The sequence below is a fragment of the Mobula birostris genome, chromosome 3 (assembly GCF_030028105.1).
Source record: "Mobula birostris isolate sMobBir1 chromosome 3, sMobBir1.hap1, whole genome shotgun sequence".
NCBI classification, from domain to species: Eukaryota; Metazoa; Chordata; class Chondrichthyes; order Myliobatiformes; family Myliobatidae; genus Mobula; species Mobula birostris.
Window position 1 is genome coordinate 183,620,628 of NC_092372.1, and position 21,489 is coordinate 183,642,116.

General features: G+C 40.2%; 1 protein-coding gene across 1 annotated transcript in view; it reads left to right on the plus strand.

The window, feature by feature from the left end:
• plxdc2b (plexin domain containing 2b) overlaps positions 1 to 21,489 on the plus strand; it is a 486,039-nt gene that overhangs the window by 216,767 nt on the left and 247,783 nt on the right. The window lies entirely within an intron of this gene.

Here is a 21,489-nt window from a genome sequence, read left to right on the forward strand (position 1 = left end):
GTGTCTTCACTCGCTGGAGTTTAGAAGAATAAGGGGAGATTGCATTGAAACCTGTCAAATGTTGAAGAGCCTAAATACAATGGATGTGTGGAGGACGTTATCTATAATGAGGGAGTTGAGGAACAGAGGGTACAGCCTCAAGATATGGAGACGTCCAGTTAGAACAGAGATGAGAAGGAATTTGTTTAGCCAGGGAGTACAGAATCTGTCGAATTCATTGCCACTGATGGCCATGGAGGCCAAGTCATTGGGTATTTTTAAAGTGGAGGTTTATGGGTTCTTGATTAGTCAGAACGTGAAAGATTACAGGAAAAAGGCAGGAGAACAGGGTTGAGAGGGTTAATAAAGCAGTCATGATGGAATGGTAGAGCAGACTCAGTGGATTGTATGTCACAGTTTTGCTTCTATGTCTTATTATCTTATGGTCTAATATGGGTCTGCTCCTTGTATCTGTATGTTCTGATTTCAGAATTCACCTTTCATAATCATAAGAAACCGTAAAAGTTGGTTCATATTACTGACAATTCAATTCTTTCTCTGGAAATTTTAAATCTCCCTTGAAAACCTATAAAAGGTTGCTAATTTATTAATTTAGCACTGTTGCAAGCCAAAGATAGTGAAATGGACTACGATAAACTCCTTGCTGTTGGTCAATACTTCCGATGGACTCAGTTAGCCAATTTCATGAAATTAATAGCTCCATTATTTGTAGTTCGTTCTTGGAAGGTAAGCCATGAAGGCTTCCTGCTTAGATTTTGGTAAATGATGGAAAAGAGCAATTCTTTTTAACAGTGATAGAAGTTTCAACTACAAGTTTAAAAATATAAATTTATGGAGATGCAAGGTTTCAGATGCTCTCTTCTGGTTTTGGTTTTGTGATATTAAATATTCTTTAAATGAACTGAACATAACCATTGGATTCAGTGCACAGTGTTCACTTGTATTTGTTTTCTCCTATTCTATCCCTCTTCCATCCTTCTGTTATAAGGTTAATGAGCAATTCCCTACTGCGATAAGTTCAGCTTCTGACCTCACAATCTAGCTTGTTATGGTCATGTATGTTATTGTCTATCTGCATTACTGTACTGTTCTCTGTAAGTGTAAGATTTTATTCTGTTGTTGTTTTTCTTTGTATTACTTCAATTTGCTGTTGTAATGAGGTTATTTGTATGGATGCATACAAAACTCTGTTTTTCACAGTATCAACAAAGTACAACGTAACAATCTTTCCCCAGGGTAGTGGAGTGCTAAACAAGGGAGTGGGGAATGGCTGTAAGTTCAGAGTGAGAGGTGAGAGATTTAAACTGGATCTGAGGGGCACCTTTGTCAAGCAGAGGGTAGTGAGTTTATTGAAATGAGCTGCCAGAGGAAATATTTGAAGCACGTATGATAATATCATTTTAGGAGCATTTGTATAAGTACAGGGAAGGGTGGGGCTTAGAGGTATATGGACAAGACACTGGAAATTGGGACTAGTTGGGTGGGCACTGCAGTCAGCATGGACTAGTTGGGCCAAAGGGCCTGTATCTGTGTGGTATGCCTTTCTGACTCTATGACCTTGGTATCTGTGACAATAATAAAATGTACCAATTAATAGAATTCACTGTGGGACAATATATAATTAGTACCTGCTAGCAAATGATTAATGAAACGATGCAATAAAGTTCAATAAAGAATGCTTCCAAATCTGGCAGTATTCCATCTGATTCTGCAAAATTGTGATGAGTCACATTTTCACTAAAAATCTGTTGACTGCTGATTTGTTCTTTGCCTGTGCTGGATGATTTATGAAAACTTTACAATCACTCTAGGTATAGTCCCATGTAGTGGATAGAAAATGAATTATCCCTTCTTGGAGGTGATTGGTCCTAGACTGAGGAAAACTTATTAATTTTCATTTAAAGATTGCATATTTGCCCAAAAGGCAATGACTCCCCAATGAACGTGGAAGCAATTAATCCATCAAGCATCCCCTTCAGCAGATTAGCAATCACTACACGGAGCACGCACTGAATGATTTACTTAAATGGTGCAAAATTAATTGTGTTATTATTTTTAATTTTTTCACTATGGCAATTTCTTCTTGACTCCTTAGAACTGCTGTAAAGGCAGGCTTGACACATTTGGTACAAACATTTGCCAGTCCTTTCCTTGTTGTATTATTGCATCATTTTGATAAACGGAGAAGCCTGGTTCTTTATCTTGAGAAATTGTGTGCTGCCTTTTATCATCCTACTTGCTACTGTTAAGGGAATTCAATCTGTTCATGGCTGAAATGAAGAGCCATCCCCAAAGTGTACCAAAATAGACGTATTCTCTGTGTACTTACCATAATGTGTCATAAATAAATCATGATTCAACATTTAATGTCTATTTTTACTCCAATTTTCTAAAAATGCTCTGAATTTGTGAAACTTTTTGACGAGTTTTATTTGCCCATATTTTGCAATCTGGGCATCAATACACAAGGCCACCACATATCCACTATCTCAAACCGATGTTCAACACTTTCTTGAACTATTAAATCCCTCTGTGGAACTTGCTCCCACAACTCTTTTGCAGGACCAGAAACATATTTCCAAGTGAGGATTATGTGTAACAGAATGGAATCCACTGCCATCGTGTCCCTCTGTAGCAACTGATCTTATCTTTCTTGTTGATAGAAACTGAGGATTTGAGAAGTGCTGTTGCAGTAGTCAGAGTGAGTAACTGAATTGCATTTTGTAAATGTTGCACACTGCACCCCTGATACCCAAGCCCTTCTCACCGCACTCAAAGCACAATACTGAATGACTGTTCCCAATCAGCCATTCAGTCCTGAGTGTCCACCAAAATATTGTTTTCAACCTGACAAGCTTTTGGAATCCTGGAGACATTCATCACTGAAACAGGCCTTGTGGCCTATCAATTTCACAGTGACCATCAACTACCTCCAGTATTTGCAGTAATCCCACAGTCAATCAATGCCCTATCACTCAGCTACCCACTAGGGACCAAGTAACCCAGCAACCCACCAATCGTCTTTGTCAGATGGGAGGAAACCGGAACACCCAAAGACGTGCAGACTCCACACAGCAGCTGAGGTCTTCTGGATTCACCTGCAGTCATTGGCGCTATGAGGTAGCAGCCATACTAACTCTGTCACTTTTATTTCTACAATGGTCTTCCATGTGTCAAACTCACTGCTTCTAGAAAATTAACTATAGTGCATACATTGGTATCCCTTTCTTCACACTACTTTACTGTTTCAAATGACTCTAAAAATATACTTTATCATGATCTCCCTTGGACAAAATTGTGTTCATTATGCCTGATTACCCTAAATTTTCGAAGTACCCTATTTGAACATCCTCAAGAACTTCCTCTAAATGTACCCAATGACTTGGCCTCCACAACCATCTGTCACGGTCAATTCCACTGATTCACCACCCTCCAGCTAAAGAAATTTCTCCTTATCCCTGTTCTAAAGGGATGTCCTTTTATTCTCATACTGTGCCCTCTGGTCCTAGACTCTCCCACTATTGGAACCATCCTCTCCAAATCCATTCTATCTCGGCCTTTTCAAACTCAGTAGGTTCCAATGAGATTCCCCCCTCATTTTTTCTAAACTCATCATACCTTAACACTTTCATTCCCAGAATCATTCTTGTGAACCTCCTTTGGACCCTTTCCAATGCCAGCTCATCTTTTCTTAGATGCAGGGCCCAAAACTGCTCACAATATTCCTGCTGGAGGGTCTAGACTCGAATTGTCGACTGTTCTCTTTTTCCTAGATGCTGCCTGGCCTGCTGCTTCCTCCAGCATTTTTTGTGTGTTGCTTGAATTTCCAGCATCTTCAGGTTTTCTCTTGTTCACAATATTCCAAGTGTGGTTTGACCAATGCCTCATAAGGCCTCAGCTTTACATCCTTGTTTTTATATTCTAGTCCTCGAAGTGAGTGCTAACATTCATAGTAGTGGCCTTCTTACATTTTTCCAGTGACATATGTGAAACTAAAGAACCTGTTGTTTCCTGCTCCATGTCTTTTGTATTCTTTCATTCAAGGCATGTGGGTTTTGCAGGTTGATTCAGCATTTAGTGCCCAATCATAATTATTAATGGACAGGGAGCTGCCTTCCTGAACCAATGCAGCCCCTGAGCTGTGGGCATACCCACAATGCTGTTTTAATTTTAATTTAATTTGGAGATACAGCACAGTAGCAGGCTTCCAGCCCAGAGAGTCCATGCCTTCAAATTGCACCCCTGTGATAAACTAACTTACTATACCGCACATCTCTGGAATGTGAGAAGAAACCGGAGCACCCGGAGCAAACCCATACGGTCATTTGTCGCTTCTTCGCTTCTTACAACCGTAAAGGAACGTCAATAGATTTCATTAGAATGTCAACAGATAAATGAGTAAGTGAAAATGGCTTAAAATCATAATTCTCAATGAAAATGCATTCCTTAAGAAATAAGAACTACATGGGAAAGGAGATGCTTCTTTGATTAGAGAAAAAGCTTCCACGGTATTAGGTTAAAAGAAGAAGTTTATCACATTGACAAGAAAACTATTTATGCTTGGGGACTGGAAAAGTTTTATAAACCAGAACGAATGATCAGTAGTAGACAAAGTGGAAGAAAATTGAATGTACCTGCAAGGAATCTGAAATCAAATTGGTATATAATCTTTTTCCTCGGACTAAATGGCTTACATCCAGGATGAAATGAAAAATACAATGTTGCTACTTTATAGCATGTTTAACACGACCGACCAGCAATAAGATTGAGAAGGCTTGGCAAGATAGATTTTAAGAGCCCTATGTCCCTGGGTCTCTCAGGCTCCCCTGTCACCACTTGGGTCCTCACAGCCTCTATTTCCTCGCACCCTACCTTGCCAAAACACCCCAACCCTCCTCTCTTCTCCGATGCCACCAGCTCTCCTCCCCCCCTCATCCCAGTTCTAATTCCTGCCATGCCTTCACCATTCTCTCCGACATTCCCTGGTCTGAGCTGGAACATTCTGTCTCCAGCAAGGTCCTTACTTTTGTCTCCCTTCACCTGCACCTTAGTGAGTTCCACACCCACCTTGATGCTGAGCTCTTCTTCCATTGCCTCTGTCTCTGAGCCCACTTCGTTGGCAAAGATTCCCCACCCCGCACCAAATGCCCCTTCTCCTACCTCCAACACTCTCCATCTTCTTGGACAGCCCCACTCTTGTTCTCTACCTTCTCTGGATCTTTTCATCTCTAATTGTTGATGAGACAGACAGCCAATCAATCAGCTCAACTTCAGCCCTGCTCTCTCCTCTTCGAACCTTACCCCCTCAGAACACACTGCCTTCCACTATCTCTGCACCAATCCCAACCTCACCGTCAATTCCGCAGACAAATAGTCTGGCGGACTGACCTCTACTTTGCTGAGGCCAGGAAGCAACTCTCAGACACCTCCTCATTATTACCCCTTGAAAAGAACCCCAGACCAGACCATCAGAATATTGTCTCCGGCACTATCAGTGACCTCATCAACTCTGGAGAACCAACCTCATAGTTGCCTTACCCACACTGCTCGCTTCTACCTCCTACCAAAGACCCACAAACCTGACTGTTCGGGTATGCTCATTGTTTCTTCCTTCTTCTGCCCCACTGAAATCATTCCTGCATATCTCGACTCCATTCTGTCCCCTTTGGTTCAGTCCCTTCCTGCCTACATCTGCAACATTTCACTCGGTGTTGATTTCTTCAACAACTTTCAATTCCCTAGCCCTGAATGCCTCATTTTCAACATGGATGTCCAGTCACTATACTCTTCTATCCCCCATGAAGAAGGCCTGAAAACTCTCAGCTTCTTTCTTGACAACAGGCCCAACCAGTTCCCCTCCACATCTGCCCTACTCCAACTGGTGGAACTGGCCCTCACCCTCAACAATTTTTCTTTTGGCTTCTCCCACTTTCTCAAAACTCAAGGTGTATCCATGGGCCCCAGTTATGCATGTGTCCTGCTGAAAGGTCTCTACCTGAAATGTCGACTGTACTTTATTCCATAGATGCTGCCTGGCCTGCTGAGTTCCTCCAGCATTTTGTGTGTGTTGCTTGGATTTCCAGCATCTGCAGATTTTCTCTCATTTGCCCAGTTATGCCTGCTTTTTTGTTGGCTACATGGAACAGTCACGTTCCAAACCTTCCCTGCACCTCAACTCTTCCCGTGCTACATTAAAGACCGCATTGGTGCTGCTTCATGCACCTATGCTGAACTCATCAATTTCATCAACATTGCCTCCAACTTCCACCCTTACCTCTAAATTTACATTTTCCTTTTCTGACACCTCCCTTCCCTTTCCCAATCTCTCTGTCTCCTTCTGTGGAGACAAACTGTCTACTGACATTCTTTTTTATAAACCTGCTGATTCCCATGGCTATCTTGCCTACACCTCTTCCCACACCACCTCCTGTAAAAATGCTATCCCTTTTCTCAGTTTCTTTATCTCTGCTGCATCTGTCCCCAGGATGAGGCTTTCCTCTCCAAGGCATTAGAGATGTCCTTCTTCCTCAGAGAATGTGGTTTCCCTCCCTCCACCATTGATGCTGTCCTCACCCACGTCTCCTCTATTTCCTGGACATCAGCACTCACTCCATCTTCCTGCCACCTGAACAAGGAATAAAGCTCCTATTGTCCTCACCAACCATCCCAATGACCTTCTGCATCCAAGACATTGTTCTACACAGGTTTTGCCACCTTCCACAGGAGTTTACCACTGTATAGATCTTTATCTCCCCTATTCTCCACATTCAGCAGAGATCACTCCCTCCAAATCTCCCTTATCCATTCATCCCTTCCCACTGATCTCCCTCCTGGCACATATCCCTGCAAGCGACAAAGTGCTACACCTGCCCATTTCCCTCCTCCTTCATCTTCATTCAGGGCCCCAAACAGTCCTTCCAATTGAGGCAGCATCTCACCTGTGAATCTGATGAGGTTGTCTTGTGCTCCCGATCTGGCCTCTTCTAAATACTGAGACCTGACGGTAATCGGGGGACCGCTGTATTGAACACCTCCGTTCCATCCGCAAAAAGCAGTATATCCTGGTGGCCAACCATTTTAATTTCTATCCCCATTTCCATTCTGACATGTCGGTCCATGGCCTCCTCTTCTGCCACTACGAGGCTACTCTCAGTTTGGTGGAGCAATAACTTGTATTCCGTCTTGGTAGCCTCCAAACTGATGGCATGTACATCGATTTCTCCTTTCAGTAATTTTTCCCCTCTCCATTCCCTCATGTTCATTGCCCCACTCTGGGCCCCCCTTACCTCTTCTCACCTGCCTATTACCTCCCCCTCTTCCCATCTGCCTTCCTTTTCTCTCATGGTCCACTCTCCTCTCCTATCAGATTCCTTCTTCTCTAGCCTTGCCTTTTCCAATTATCGCCTCCCAGCTTCTTACATCATCCTCCTCCCCACCTACCTGGCTTTGCCAATCACCTTATACTTGTCCTCCTTCCCCACCCTCATCTCTATATTCTGGCATCTTCCCTCATACTATCCCATCCTGATGAAGTGTCTCGGCCTGAAACATCAAGGAGTCGAGCATTTAGATTTGCAACTAGGTGAAATTTCTTTCATCAGAGGGTATTAGCTTTTGAAATTCTGCACTCAGAAGTATTGTAGCTACTCATTAGTTGGATATCTTCATGACTGAGATGCTTATGGGTTTCAAAGGGATGAGGAGGTGTGAGGATCGAGCAGGGAATTTGAAGTATGGTCACAAACAAGTGTTATTGACTGGCAAGTCAACTTGAGGAAGTACATGCCCTTTCATTTCTTTATTTCACAGGATTTTTCTCTATCAGTTAGATTGTACGTTGCTGAATTCTAATACTTAGCAAACTGTATAATCGTACATTGTTAACTAAATCAGTAAGTGTTGTGACTTTGCTGGCATTTATATGCCAAGAGGATAAATAAAGGGCACAATCCTATTTCTAAATTAGTACCAATGCTATCTGTCTCCTGTATCATTGAACTTATCAGTGCTGGTGTCTCACTAATGAAACAATATCTTAAGAATTCATTTTTAAAAGTGAATAATTTAGTTCCTCTCTGATTTTGTGGGCTCCAAGGTGGCAAATGAGGCCAATCTGGGCCAAAGCAGATAGCCTAGGTGGTAATCAACAATCTGACATGTGGGTGGTTTGTGGGATGGTGTACTGCCTCTTCAGCTTTCATAGCTCTCAGTGTTTTCCCAATGCATGGCCTTGAGTACAATTCTGAATGCTTCTTACCCGTTTTGAGTAGTCATTGGCAAAATGTTCTTAGGGGATGTTATATTTCTTCAAGGAGGCTTTGAGGACATTTATAAATCTTTTCCTCTCACTGCTTGGTAGTCACCTCCCAGTAAACTATGAGATTTGTGCCAGATCTCAAACACCCTTCTTGATGGTCATCAGATACATTTTCATTCAATTCACTAAAGACTGTGTGAGTGCGTTCAAGATGGTGGCTGATTATACTGTATCATCAAAGCCTTTACTAAGAAGTGGCTAGCAAGTTAAGGGAAGTGGTCTGCGACTGTATGGTCCTATGATGTATCTGTATTGTTGGAGGGCAGTGTTAACAAGCAAATATTCAACCCATAGAATTAGTATCGGTTTTAATATCAGTGGCATATGTCCTAAAATCTGTTGTTTTGTGATAGGAGTACATTGCAATACTGTAAAGAAATCAAGAAGAATATATAAAAATTAAATTCAGAAATTAGTACAAAAAGAGAACACAAATATATTGAAATAGCGTTTGTGGCTTCATTGTCCTTTCAGAAATCTCATTCTGGATTGAAAGAGGACTCTGATGGCAGTTATATACGGGCCTCCAAATAGTAGCTGGGATGTGGACTACAGATTACAATGTGAAGTAGAAAAGGTGTGTCAAAATGGCAGCGTTATGATAGTCATGGGAGATTTTGACATGCAGGTAGATTGGGAAAATCAGGTTGGTAATGGAACTCAAGAGAGTGAATTTGTTGAATACCTATGAGATGGCTTTTTAGAGCAGTTTGTCATTGAGCCTACTAGGGGAATCAGTTATACTGAATTGAGTGCTATGTAATGAACCTGACGTGATTAGGGAGCTTCAGGTAAAGGAACCCTTAGGAAGAACTGATCCCAATATGATTGAGTTCAACTTGAAATTTGATAGGGAGAAAGTAAAGTCTGACATAGCAGTATTTCAGTGGAGTAAAGGGAATTACAGTGGTATGAGAGAGGATTTGGCCAAAGTAATTTCGAAGGAGATGCTGGCAGGGATGATAACAGAGCAGCAATGGCTTGAGTTTCTGGGGAAAATTAGGAAGGTACAGGATATACATATTTTGAAAATAAAGAGATACTCAAATGGCCAAATAATACAACCATAGCTGACAAGGGAAGTCAAAGCTCATGTAAAAGCAGAAGAGAGGACGTACAACAAAACAAAAATTAGTGGGATGATAGAGGATTGGGAAGCTTTTAAAAACCTACAGAAAGCAGGTTGAAGAATCATTAGGAGGGAAAAGATGAAATATGAAAGCAAGCTAGCAAACAATATCAAGCTAGATAGAAAAACTTTTTCAAGGATATAAGAAAATAACAGAGAGATGAGAGTGGACATAGAACCGCTAGAAAATGAGGCTGGAGAATTTATAATGGGTGCTAAGGAGATGTGAGATGAACTAAATGAGTATTTTGTATCAGTCTTCACTGTGGAAGACACTAGCAGTATGCCAGATGTTGAAGGGTGTGAAGGAAGAGAAGTGAGTGCAGTTACTATTACAAGGGAGAAGGTGAACAAAAAGCTTAAAGACCTAAAGGTACATAAGTCACCCAAACCAGATGAACTGCACTCTCGGGTTCTGAATGAGGTAGCAGTAGAGACGGTGGAGGCATTAGTAATGATCTTTCAAGAATCAATAGACTCTGGATTGGTTCTAGAGGACTGGAAAATTGCAAATGTCACTCCACTCTTTAAGAAAGGAGGGGGGCCCCAGAAAGGAAATTATAGACCAGTTAGCCTGAACTCAGTGGTTGGGAAGATGTTGGAGTCAATTGTTATGGATGAGGCTGTGGAGTATTTGGTGACACAGGACAAGATCGGACAAAGTCGGCGTGATTTCCTTAAAGGAAAATCTTGCTTGTTGAAGCTGTTGGAACTTTTTGAGGAGATTGCAAGTAAGATAGGTGAAGGGGATGCAGTTACAGGAAAGTTAGTAGCATGGTTAGAGCATTGGCTAATTTGTAGGAGGTAGCGAGTGGGAATTAAAGGATCCTTTTCTGGTTAGCTGCCAGGAGGGGTAGTATTCCACAGGAGTCTGTTGGGACCGCATCTTTTTATGCTGTATATCAATAATTTAGGTGATGGAATAGATGGCTTTGCTGCCACGTTTGCAGGTGGTACAAATATTGGCGGAGGGGCAGGTAATGTTGAGGAAAGAGGAAGGCTGCAGAGGACTTAGACAGATTAGTGAGAATGGGCAAGAAAGTGGCAAATGAAATACAATGCTTGAATATGCATGGTCATGCACTTTGGTAGAAGAAATAAATGTGTAGACTATTTTCTAAACAGGGAAAAATCCAAAAATCTGCTATGCAAAGGATCTTGGGAGTCCTTGTAGAGCACACCCTGAAGGTTAATTTGCATGTTGTGTCGGTGGTGAGGAAGGCAGATGTCATGTTAACATTCATTTCAAGAGGTCTAGAATATAAGAGCAGGATTTATAAGGCACTGGTGAGGCCACACCTTGAGTATTGTCAACATTTTTGGGTCCTTATCGAAAAGATATGCTGGCACTGGAGAGGGATCAGAGGAAGTTCACAAGGATCTTGTGACCTTGTGAATCATTCTGGGAATTAAAGGGTTATCATATGAGGAACGTTTGATGGCTGTGGACTCATACTTGCTGGAATTTAGAAGATTGAGGTGTTTTCTCATCGAAACATTTCAAATGTTGAAAGGTCTAGACAGAATAGATGTGGAAAGGAGATTTCCCATGGTGGGGGGAGTCTAGGGCAAGAGAGCACTGCCTTATGATGGAGGGGCGTCCATTTAAAACAGAGAAGCAGAGGCATTTCTTTTAGCCAGAGGGTGGTGAATTTGTGGAATTTGTTACCACAGACAGCAGTGGAGACCAGGTTGTTGGGTCTATTTCAGGCAGAAATTGATAGGTTCTTGATTGGCCTTGGCATCAAAGGTTACGGAGAGAAGGCCGGGGAGTCGGGCTGAGGAGGGGGAGGAAAACGATCAGCCATTATTGAATGGCGGAGCAGACCCAAATGGGCAAATGGCCCAATTCTGCTCCTATGTCTTTTGGTCTTATGGTATTTGGTCTTTCTACAAGTCGATCACCATCAGAACTACATGTCATTTTCCAAAGCTTCTTTCCTGTAGCTACCCAGCTTCTCCACAAAACTCACTCCAGTGTAATACCCTAATATGTTAAATGGTCTTTGCTGCTCTCCTTGTTCTGTTGATAATTATTGAGTCTTTTCATATGTTCACATTTATTTAAGTTTGATTATTGACATTCGAGCATGTGACTGTTTTGCTAATTATTGATTGCTCATAGCTGTTTCTTGTAAACTGTTGGCTGCTATTGTGTTGTCTGTTATGATGTTGTCCTGTGTTTTATGCTTGGCAAATAAAACCACAATCAATTCTGGAATGTTTAACATGCTGGCAATAAAGTGATTCTGGATCCTGGACATCCTCCTTGATATTAACGCTAAGAAAAGGGCACGGCCTGTGTGATGGGGGATCCCTAATGACGAATGCCGGCTTTTTGAGACATTGCCTTTTGAAGGTTTCCTCGAAGCTGGGGAGGCTAGTGCCCATGATGGAACTGGCTACCTTTACAAATTTCTGCAGCTTTTTCCAATCCTGTGCAGTACCAGATTTTGTTGTAACCAGTTAGAATGCTCTGCAGGTGCAGCTGTAGGAACTTGCAAGTCTTTGATAACATAGCAGGTCTCCTCAAATTCCTGGTGTAATATAACCTTTGTCATGCCTTCTGTGTAATTACTTCAATATGTTGGGCCCAGGACAAATCTTTGGCCTAGACAGAGTAGATGTGGAAAGGACATTTCCTATGGTAAGGGAGTCTAGGACAAGAGAGCACAGCCTTAGGATAGAGGAGCGTCCATTTAAAACAGAGAAGCATGTTGACACCCAGGAACTTGAAGTTGCTCACCCTTTCTATTTCTGACCCCTCAAAGAGGACTGGCATGCATTTAACCAGTGTAACTTTCCTGAAGCACACAGCCAATTCTTTGGTCTCACTGATGCTGAGTGCAAGAGTGTTGTTGCAACACCACTCAACCAGCTGATCTATCTCACTCCTTTACATCTCCAGATCTTAATCTGAAGTTCTGACAACAATGGTTGTGTCATCGGCAAATTTATAGATGGCATTTGAGCTGTGTGGAGCCACACAGTCCTGGGTGTAGACAGAGTAGAACAGTGTGCTAAGCAGGCATCCCTGAGGTACGCCAGTGCTGACTGTCTGTGAGGAGGACATGTTATTTCTGATCAGCTCTGACTGTGGTCAAAGAGGAAGTCAAAGGCACAGCTGCAGGGAGAGGTACAGGGGCCCAGGTTTTGGAACATATTGGTTAGAACTGAGGGTATGTGGTACAAATATGTTGAATGCTGAGCTGTGATCAATAAACAGCAGCCTGACCTACGTATTGTTAGTGTCTAGGTGATTCAACGTCGAGTGGAGAGTGAGTAAGATTACATCAGATGTTGTGCTGTTTTGGCGATTGGCAAATTGCAGTGGGTCCAGGTGTTTGCTTAAAAAGGAGTTAATTCTAGTCATGTCCAACCTCTCACTAAGTTGGTGAGACATAACTACATTGACTAGGTTGACAGAGTTTGCCTGCTGTGTTCTTTGCACATTGTCACTGATCCAATATAATTTCCTCAGAAAGTGTAAAATGAATGCTGTTATGGGAATAATGTTTCATTTCAGGCAATGGCATATCAACCACTCACCTATTGTTAAATATGCATAGTTGATCTGCATATGGGATCACACAACAAGCAATAGATCCCTTCTCACTGAAACCTCATATATATTAATAATTTGGTTATGTATAATGAGAGTGATATAAAACATAGAGCTATTTCACATCAGCTCATTTAAAGATCAATGATTGTATTTGTGCACACAGTAGCGATTAGAATTACAATTTCACTTTGACTGAATTAGTCTGCTTTTCACTCTAAAATCCTCTAGGAAGATAGATATGGGTATAAATTTACAATTGTATGTAATATAGTGCAGGTATTTTGAAATTAAAAGCATAGTGTTTTTTTTTTCTTTTTTCATTAATCTATTGGTTACACCTAAAACTGATTAATCAATATTTGGTAGATTAGTGAGATCACACCTACTGAAGCACTTTGGGCTAGCAGTGATTTTTGTCTACTTGTTTCATTTCATTTCAGTTAATTTTACCCATAATATTTGATATTCACTGTCATTCCCCTTTTTTAAGATTAAAGAGTACTTCCTTTTAAGTTTCAAAACATGGCTCTGGTTTCTTTCAGAAATATTATGAAAATCCAAACATAACTGTGATCAAAGAAGAGATTATTGGTATTTTGGAAAATGAACCATCTGATTGGATAGATAGGTGCTAATGGTGTTCAAATTGTGAAAGGACCAATTTAACTCAGGAAAGATTGCACGTGTGATCATTTTCTAGGGCTCCTATAGTTTTCAACTGAGCTTGTAGGTAATCCTCGGATGGGAAGCTGGCACCGACAATCCATGACTTTTGTTTGCCCCACCCCTATGCTCCCAGCAACTTTTCAGTCATCCTCTATGGCATGTTGGCATTGAGGGGGAAATTCATTGAGTTCATTGTTCAATTCATGGCTTTGTTTGGTTGGAGGATGAAAGAACAGCATGAATTTCGGCTTTGTTCAGAAAAAACTCATTAAAAGATACATCTATGAACTTAACAAATGAGAAAATTGAGGACCAGATTCGGTCATTAATGATCTTACTTTTGAGAATCTCATTAAGATGTGGACATTTGTTTATTATAGTTAACACATAATGTTATACCATATTAATTTATCATGCATTATTCATTGCTAGAGAATATTGAACTCATTGAGATTTTAAAAAATCAATTTTCATTGCTTCTATTCAGAACAGATTTAGTTGGTTTACAAATCTTCAAATATCGAAGCAAGTCATTTTGTGATGCTTTTTTCCTCACTGTAAAAGATCTAGGCCAACATGCAAATTTTTCCAATTAAATTTTGTTGTCTCCAAACACATGGTAAAATCTAAAAATAGCTAGTGCAATTACAACATGCAAACAGATTGGAAATCCATAACTTCAGCAGCAGTTTTTACCTCTTCATTTTAAATGTCTTGTCATCTCTACTAAAATGACGGAAAAAGAAAACTAACTCAAATGCACAAAAAATTGCAATGTATTTTACATTTAAGCTTCCAATTAATCTGCAGTTTTGGGCATTGATTCTAAATTCTCAGTTACTAGTTAGATAACATTTTCCTTTATTTAAATTGTTCCTTCTATGTGAGCCCTTTAACTAGCACCCGCAGCAAAACCGATTCCAGGCTGTTCTTTGCCCATTTCTCTGAAGCAAAGCAAATGGAAATAATACGTGTAAAATGTTTACATGAAAAATTTAGCAAGTTGCCATGTTAAACTAGCGTATTTTATGTCTTATTAATATTTATGAACAGTGGCATAAATGCAGAAACAGTATGTAATTTAAATCAATGTAGTTAGAGGAAGTATAATGGAATTGCAGCCTAGCTTGTATTTTGATTTGAGAATAATTAAATAAACATTTAGCTTGTGGCTGAATTCCTAAATAATTTGTTTCATATTAAATACAGAATAAATTATTTTGTAAAATATATTACTGCCATTTTAGAAATAACAATATATTCCTGTGAAGGTACTGTATAGAAGTAATTCACTATATATAGATCTCTAAATATAGGGGTTATGTGAACTTATTCTGACTGTTACATGAGGAGTTTTAGTTTAATTTAAGCCAAAATATTTTAATCTAATTTTCTGATTAACATATTGTTCAAAGAGCAGGGGCGACAATTTGAAAGTAATGGCAAACAGGTAAGGAGAAGAAAATTAAAAGCAGATGATGGAAATCTGAAATTAAACAGAAAGTGGTAGTAATGTGAGATCAGGCAGAGAGAGTTAATGTTTCAGTGCTGTAACCTTTCATCAAAACTGAGGAAATTTAGGAATGCAACCATCTTTAACTTATAACCATTCAGGAAGGCAGAGAGAAAAAGGGGATGTCTATCACAGGGGATAAACCAGGCAGGAATAATGGACACAGCCAATGGCAGAGAATGGAACTAGGATGAAGATGTGAAAAGTAATTAGAAGCTCTGGATAAGATGAGAACCTAAATGATTTTTTGTGTAATTATTCACCAGTGAGAAGTACGTAGAGGATAGTGAGATCAGTGTTGAGCATGCAAATTTGCTAAATCAAGAGACGTTAAAGGAAGAAGTACTGCTGGAAGTGTTGTGGAACAGAGAGACTTAGGCCTTATCAGACAGGAAGATTAGAAGATTACGGACAAAACACTGAAAAATAAGACTATCTTGGATGGGGGCGACGTTATAACCTTAAACATTTTTGTCTACTTGCACTGCGTTTTCTTTGCAACAGTGAGACTTTATTCTGCATTCTGTTGTTGTTTTGCCTTGTACTACCTCAATGCACAGTGTAATGAATTGATCTGTATGAGCTATCAATACAATGAACATACATAAATTCTGTAACAGATTCTGGACCTGTGTCACTGGAGTCCTGATCCTCTCTCAAAATTATAGTTTTTGTCCATTTTTCCAGAACACTACAGAAGATTGATTAATGATGTATAAGAAGTGTTTGCCCAGAAATCCATTTCCAATCAACAGCATGGGCATTGAGTGAAAGCATCATAATGCTGTACAATTTAGAAACAGACCTTCCAGCCCACTCTGTCCCTATGACAACAATAATGCCTATCAACGGTTCCCTGTAATTTTTTTTACAGCTGTGCATACCAACCATTGCTCCAAGCAGAGAGTTTTTGCATGACCTGAAAACTGCATGGCAGTTTAGTAGAACATTATATAAAAGAAATTTCCAGCTGTGCAGCAACAAAAAGCCATGTGCACAGAAGCATTTCAGTTACTGAGTAGCTGCACACCGGCACAGCTTAGAGGGAACAGTAATGCATATCTATACTAATCCCATTTACCTGTATTAATTTCATATTGCTATATGCCTTGCTGATTCAAGTACTTGCCTTCTAAATGTTTTTACAGTCCCTGTATTCACAGCATCCACTGGGAGCTCATTCCAAATACTGTACCAACTAAATTTTGTGTGAAGAATTTCCTCTGTCTAAATTTCCTCCCTCTCACCATAAACTATACCCTCTATTTTTCAATTCTATATGGCAGAGTAAGTGACAGAGCAATGTTAACAAGAAGATCCTGACTTCTGCCTGCTGAAAAATTGAGCCAGACAGAGATATGTGAAGAGTTTGAGAAGATGATTGACTTTAGAAAATTAAAGGGAATTTAATTACATACCGTTATGAAATGGATTCAAATTCAGAATCAGAATTAGGTTTAATATCTCCGGGATATGTTGTGAACTTTGTTAACTTAGTGGCAGGAGTACAATGCAATACATGATAAATATGAAAAAATAAATATATGAAATACAGTAAGAATATATGTGTATATTAAACAGTTAAATTTAAAAAAGTAGTGCAAAAACAGAAATAGTAAAAAAAAGAGGTAGTGTTCATGGGTTCAATGTCCATTTGGAAATTGGATGGCTGAGGGGAAGAAGCTGTTCCTGAATCATTGAGTGTGTGCCTTCAGGCTTCCTGACGGTAACAATGAGAAGAGGGCATATCCTTTTTGAGGCACCGCTCCTTGAAGATGCCTTGGATAATATAGATGCTCATATAGTCATATAGCATAGAAACAAGACCCCAAATCCACAATGTACACACTGATCATAGGGTATCTACAGTACGTATACTAATTCACTGTACCAGCATTTGGTCCACAGTCTTCTATACCTTGGCCATGTCTAGACATGTGTTAAGTGCTTTTGAAGGTACCACTGGCAGCATCGCCTCAAGCTGTGAATTCCAGATTCCCTTCTGGGTGAAAAAGTTCTTCCACCAATCTCTTAAGTTTTTACCCTTTAGTGTCCCATAGTTTTAGATCGCTGTTTCTTACAAGTTACTCCATTCATGCTCTTCATAATTTTATAGCTCTATCAGGTTTTCCCATTTTGCTTCCAGGGAACACAAAGATAGCCCATCCAGTTTCTCATGTAGGGTGTATGGTAGGGTGAGGAACGCTTTTGAAAGCGTGTGCCCAAACTAGCAATAATCTTCTAAATAATTCTGATTTGATGGAGAATGGATGTGAAAGCACAGAGGAACATCTGGAGAAATTTCTGAAACGCTCGTTCGCTACTGTTGTTACTGCGCGGTCGGGAATCTTTCGGAAGCTGGGCCTCAAAATCCCCGGCCTTGCCTGCTTTTGACGACTGAGAAAGAGGTCGAATCGCTCGGACAGAGATGGCGCTCAGTACTCGGTGTCGGAGAGCTGATCAGAGCTCGAAGTTTTCGGATGACTCAGAGTCGGATTGTGGTCGGCATGGAAGGGAGAGTTTTTCTTCCTTCTCCCGTCTGCGTGAGATGTGGGACATTTGAGAAACTTTGAACTTTACTGTGCTCACAGACTTCTTCATCAAGTTATGGTATTGTGCACTGTTGTTACCATATGGTATAATTATGAGGTTTTGTCAGTTTTCTTAGTCTTGATTTGTCCTGTGTTTTGTGATATCACACCGGAGGAAATAATGTATCATTTCTTAATGCATGCATTACTAAATGAGAATAAAAGAGGACTACGTGCCTTCATGTGCCTTGATAATCTTAAGCCTGAATGATGAATTAATAACAATAATTCTGGAACTGCTTAGTAATAAAGGGTGAGTTTTTTTTGCTTAATAATGCAGTTCACTGTTTTACTATTAATAAAAGTGTAACAGAGACAGAGATAAATGAAGCATTTTAAAAAACCTGTTCAAAATTATTAATGATAATCTTTTGAAGAGACAATTGAAAAACAGCATAATTTCTGAATAATATTGCTTTTGTACATCATATACAAAATCAAGTTCAAATGTATTGTTATCCAACTGTATATGTGTATACTGCCAGACAAAACAATGTTCTTCCAGACCCAGGGTAAACAACATTGTACGTATAGCTCCTGTAAAAATTGGTTGGAATGGGAGGTGGAAGGTGTGGGTTGCCTCACTCGCCACAACCTCCTTGGGAAATAGAGATGCCTCTGTGCTTTCTTGACCAATGAGGTGGTGTTAGAGGTGAGATTACCCATTATTAGCACTCCCAGACACTTAGTGCTCCCAAAGAAGTTGTCAGCCTTCTCTTTCCTGAAGTTCACAGTCAGCCATTTAGGCTCATAACATAAGAAATATGAAAATGAAATTATAGGTTTTGGTGCATATTTGTAAAAGATCAAGGAAAGGAAAAGAAGCACATTTTACTCTCAGTGAGACTTTTTGTTGTTACACTAACAATGGCAGATATTTTATTATGTGATCTGTATTGGGTTGTTATATGAGCTATGCACGTACCATTAATTTTTTCAGTGTTTACTTCTATGATTAGACTTCACTAAATTCATTACTGAAGATAATTACTCACATGAATGTGTAAATGAAAATACTGTTAATGTTACCATTGTAAGGTTTTTCAGACAGTTAAAGGTTTCAGGAATGGAATTCCAGAATTTCAGAACTTCATTGATTAGATTTTTATGCTTCGATCTAGTCATTAACCAATCTTGTTCAATATTTTCTCATTCAGTTCTTAGAACAACAAATTTTTGTCTCCAAATTGAGCTGCTTCATAAATCAATCAATTGCATTTCAGAATTATCCGATTTAATCCACTGCAACATTTTCAAGTTCAGTTTGTGCAGTGTTACACTGTCTGAATACTTGAGTTATGAATTAGGGAGTTTGGAAAATATCTAAAGCTGCCATTTTTAGCATCACACTTGAACATTTCCAGTTCAATTTCAAAGGCTTTTATATTAACAAACATGACATCAAGTGTTTTGCAGAATCCTTGTAATTTGGTGTTCTAGTCATTTAAATGTGAGGAGAGATTTGCACAAAATGAATCCACACATTGTTGTGTAATGCTAGAGAAGAATATTTTTCATTGATCAAGAACGGATGAATTTCATCAACAAATGATTTAAGGAGCCTCTATTACACCTCATTCATTCATAAGATTCATTAGCAGGGGCAAATAAAAATGTAACATGGATAAGGGGAGTGGCCATTGTGTGAGTGGACCAGTGGTGGAGTGGGGAAGTTTTGGCTCATCAGGCAAGAACAGGCATGGGCAAGGTAAGTATCTGGTAAGTTTCTTCTTCATTTTTTGTCTGTTAGTACATTAGTACATAGTACAGTAAGGATGGCTATGTAGTGTTCTTTGTGTTAGATGTGGGAATTCTGGCAGCGCTCCAACTTCCCAGATAACCACATCTGCACCAGGTTCACTGAACTACAGCTCCGCAGGGAATATATTAAGGAACTGGGGCTGCAACTCAATGAACTTTGGCTCATAATCGTATGAGTAACTGAGGAGGTGATAGGTTGAAGGTACAGGGAGGTGATCATCCCCAAGTGGTAGGAGGCAGATACATGGATGACTGTCCAGAGAGGGAAAGGAAATGGGCAGGCAGTGCAGAGTACCCCTGTGGCCATTCTCCTAAATAATAAATGTATCACTTTGGATACTGTTGGAGTCGGGGGAAGGGGACCTACCGGGGGAAGCCACAGCACTCATGTCTCTGGCACTGAGGTCTGGTAATGTGGCTCAGAAGGGAAGGCATGAGAAGAGGACTGCAGTAGTTATAGGGGATTCCATAGTTAGAGAAGTAAACACGAGACTCTATGGCCACAATAGAGACACCCGAATGGTATGTTGCCTCCCAGGTGCTTGGGTCAGAGACGCATCAGGTCAGGTCCACGATATTGGCACCAATGACACAGGTAGGAAAAGCATGGAGGTTCTGAAGAGAGAGTTTAGGGAGCTAGGAAGAAAGCTGAAAAGCAGGACCTCCCGGGTAGTAATCTCTGCATTACTGCCTGTGCCATGTGCCAGTGAGAGTAAGATTAGGTTGATTTAGCAGATGAATGTGTGGCTGAGGAACTGGTGCGGGGGGGGGGGGGGCAGGGATTCAGATTTCTGGGTCATTGGAATCTCTTCTGAAGAAGGGTTTGTTATATCTGAACCTGGGGGGGAGCAATATCCTTATGGGCAGGTATGCAAAAGTTGTTAGGAAGGGCTTAAACTAATTTGGCAGGGGTGTGGGAAACTGAGTGATAGAGCTGAGGATTGGCACACAAGCCAAGGCAGTGTCGAGAAACTGTCGAGAAAGATAGACAGATGAAAGGGAAAAATTGTAGTCAATGGAATGAGTTGACATGTAACAAAGAGACAAAAACAAAAAGGGAGACAAATACAAGTCTGAAGATGTTGTATATGAATGCATGCAGTATATAAAAGAAGGTAGATGATCTTGTTTCGCAGTTAGAGATAGGCATGATTGATTTTGTGGACATTGCTGAGTCATGAATGAAATAAGATTATAGTTGGGAGCTTAACATCCAAGGATACACATTGTATCAAAAGGGCAAGTAGGTAGGTTGACGGGGTGGTGTGGCATGTTGGTAAAAGATTAAATCAAATCCTTAGAAAGAGGTGACATAGAATTGGAAGATATAGGATTGTTGTGAGTAGAGTTAAGGAACTGTAATGGCAAAAAAGGCCCTGATGGGAGTTATAAATAGGATTCCAAACAGTAACCAGGATATGGGCTACAAATTACATTGGAAGATAGAAAATGCGTGTCAAAAGGACAATGTTATGATAGTCATGGGAGATTTAAATTCACAGGTAGTTTGGGAAAATCAAGTTGGTGCTGATTTTGGATCCCGAGAGAGAATTTGTAGAATACTATCAGTTGGCTTTTTAGAGTCGCTTCTAGTTGAGCCCACTAGGGGATGAATCAGTGTTACAGTGGAATAAAGGGAATTACAGAGGCATGAAGGAGGAGTTACTCAAGGTTGATTGGAAGGAGGTAGCACAGCAGCAACGGTTAGAGTTTCTGGAAGCAATTGAGAAGGTGCAAGATAGAAAAAGTATTCTAAAGGCAGGATGACACAACCGTGGCTAACAAGAGAAGTCAAAGCCAACATAAAAGTAAAAGAGAGGGCATATAGTAAAGCAAAAACTAGTGGGGAGGTAGAAGATTGGGAAGCTTTAAAAAACCGAAGGAAGGTGACTAAAAAAACCATAAGGAGTGAAAAGATGAAATATAAAGGTAAGCTAACAGAAATGA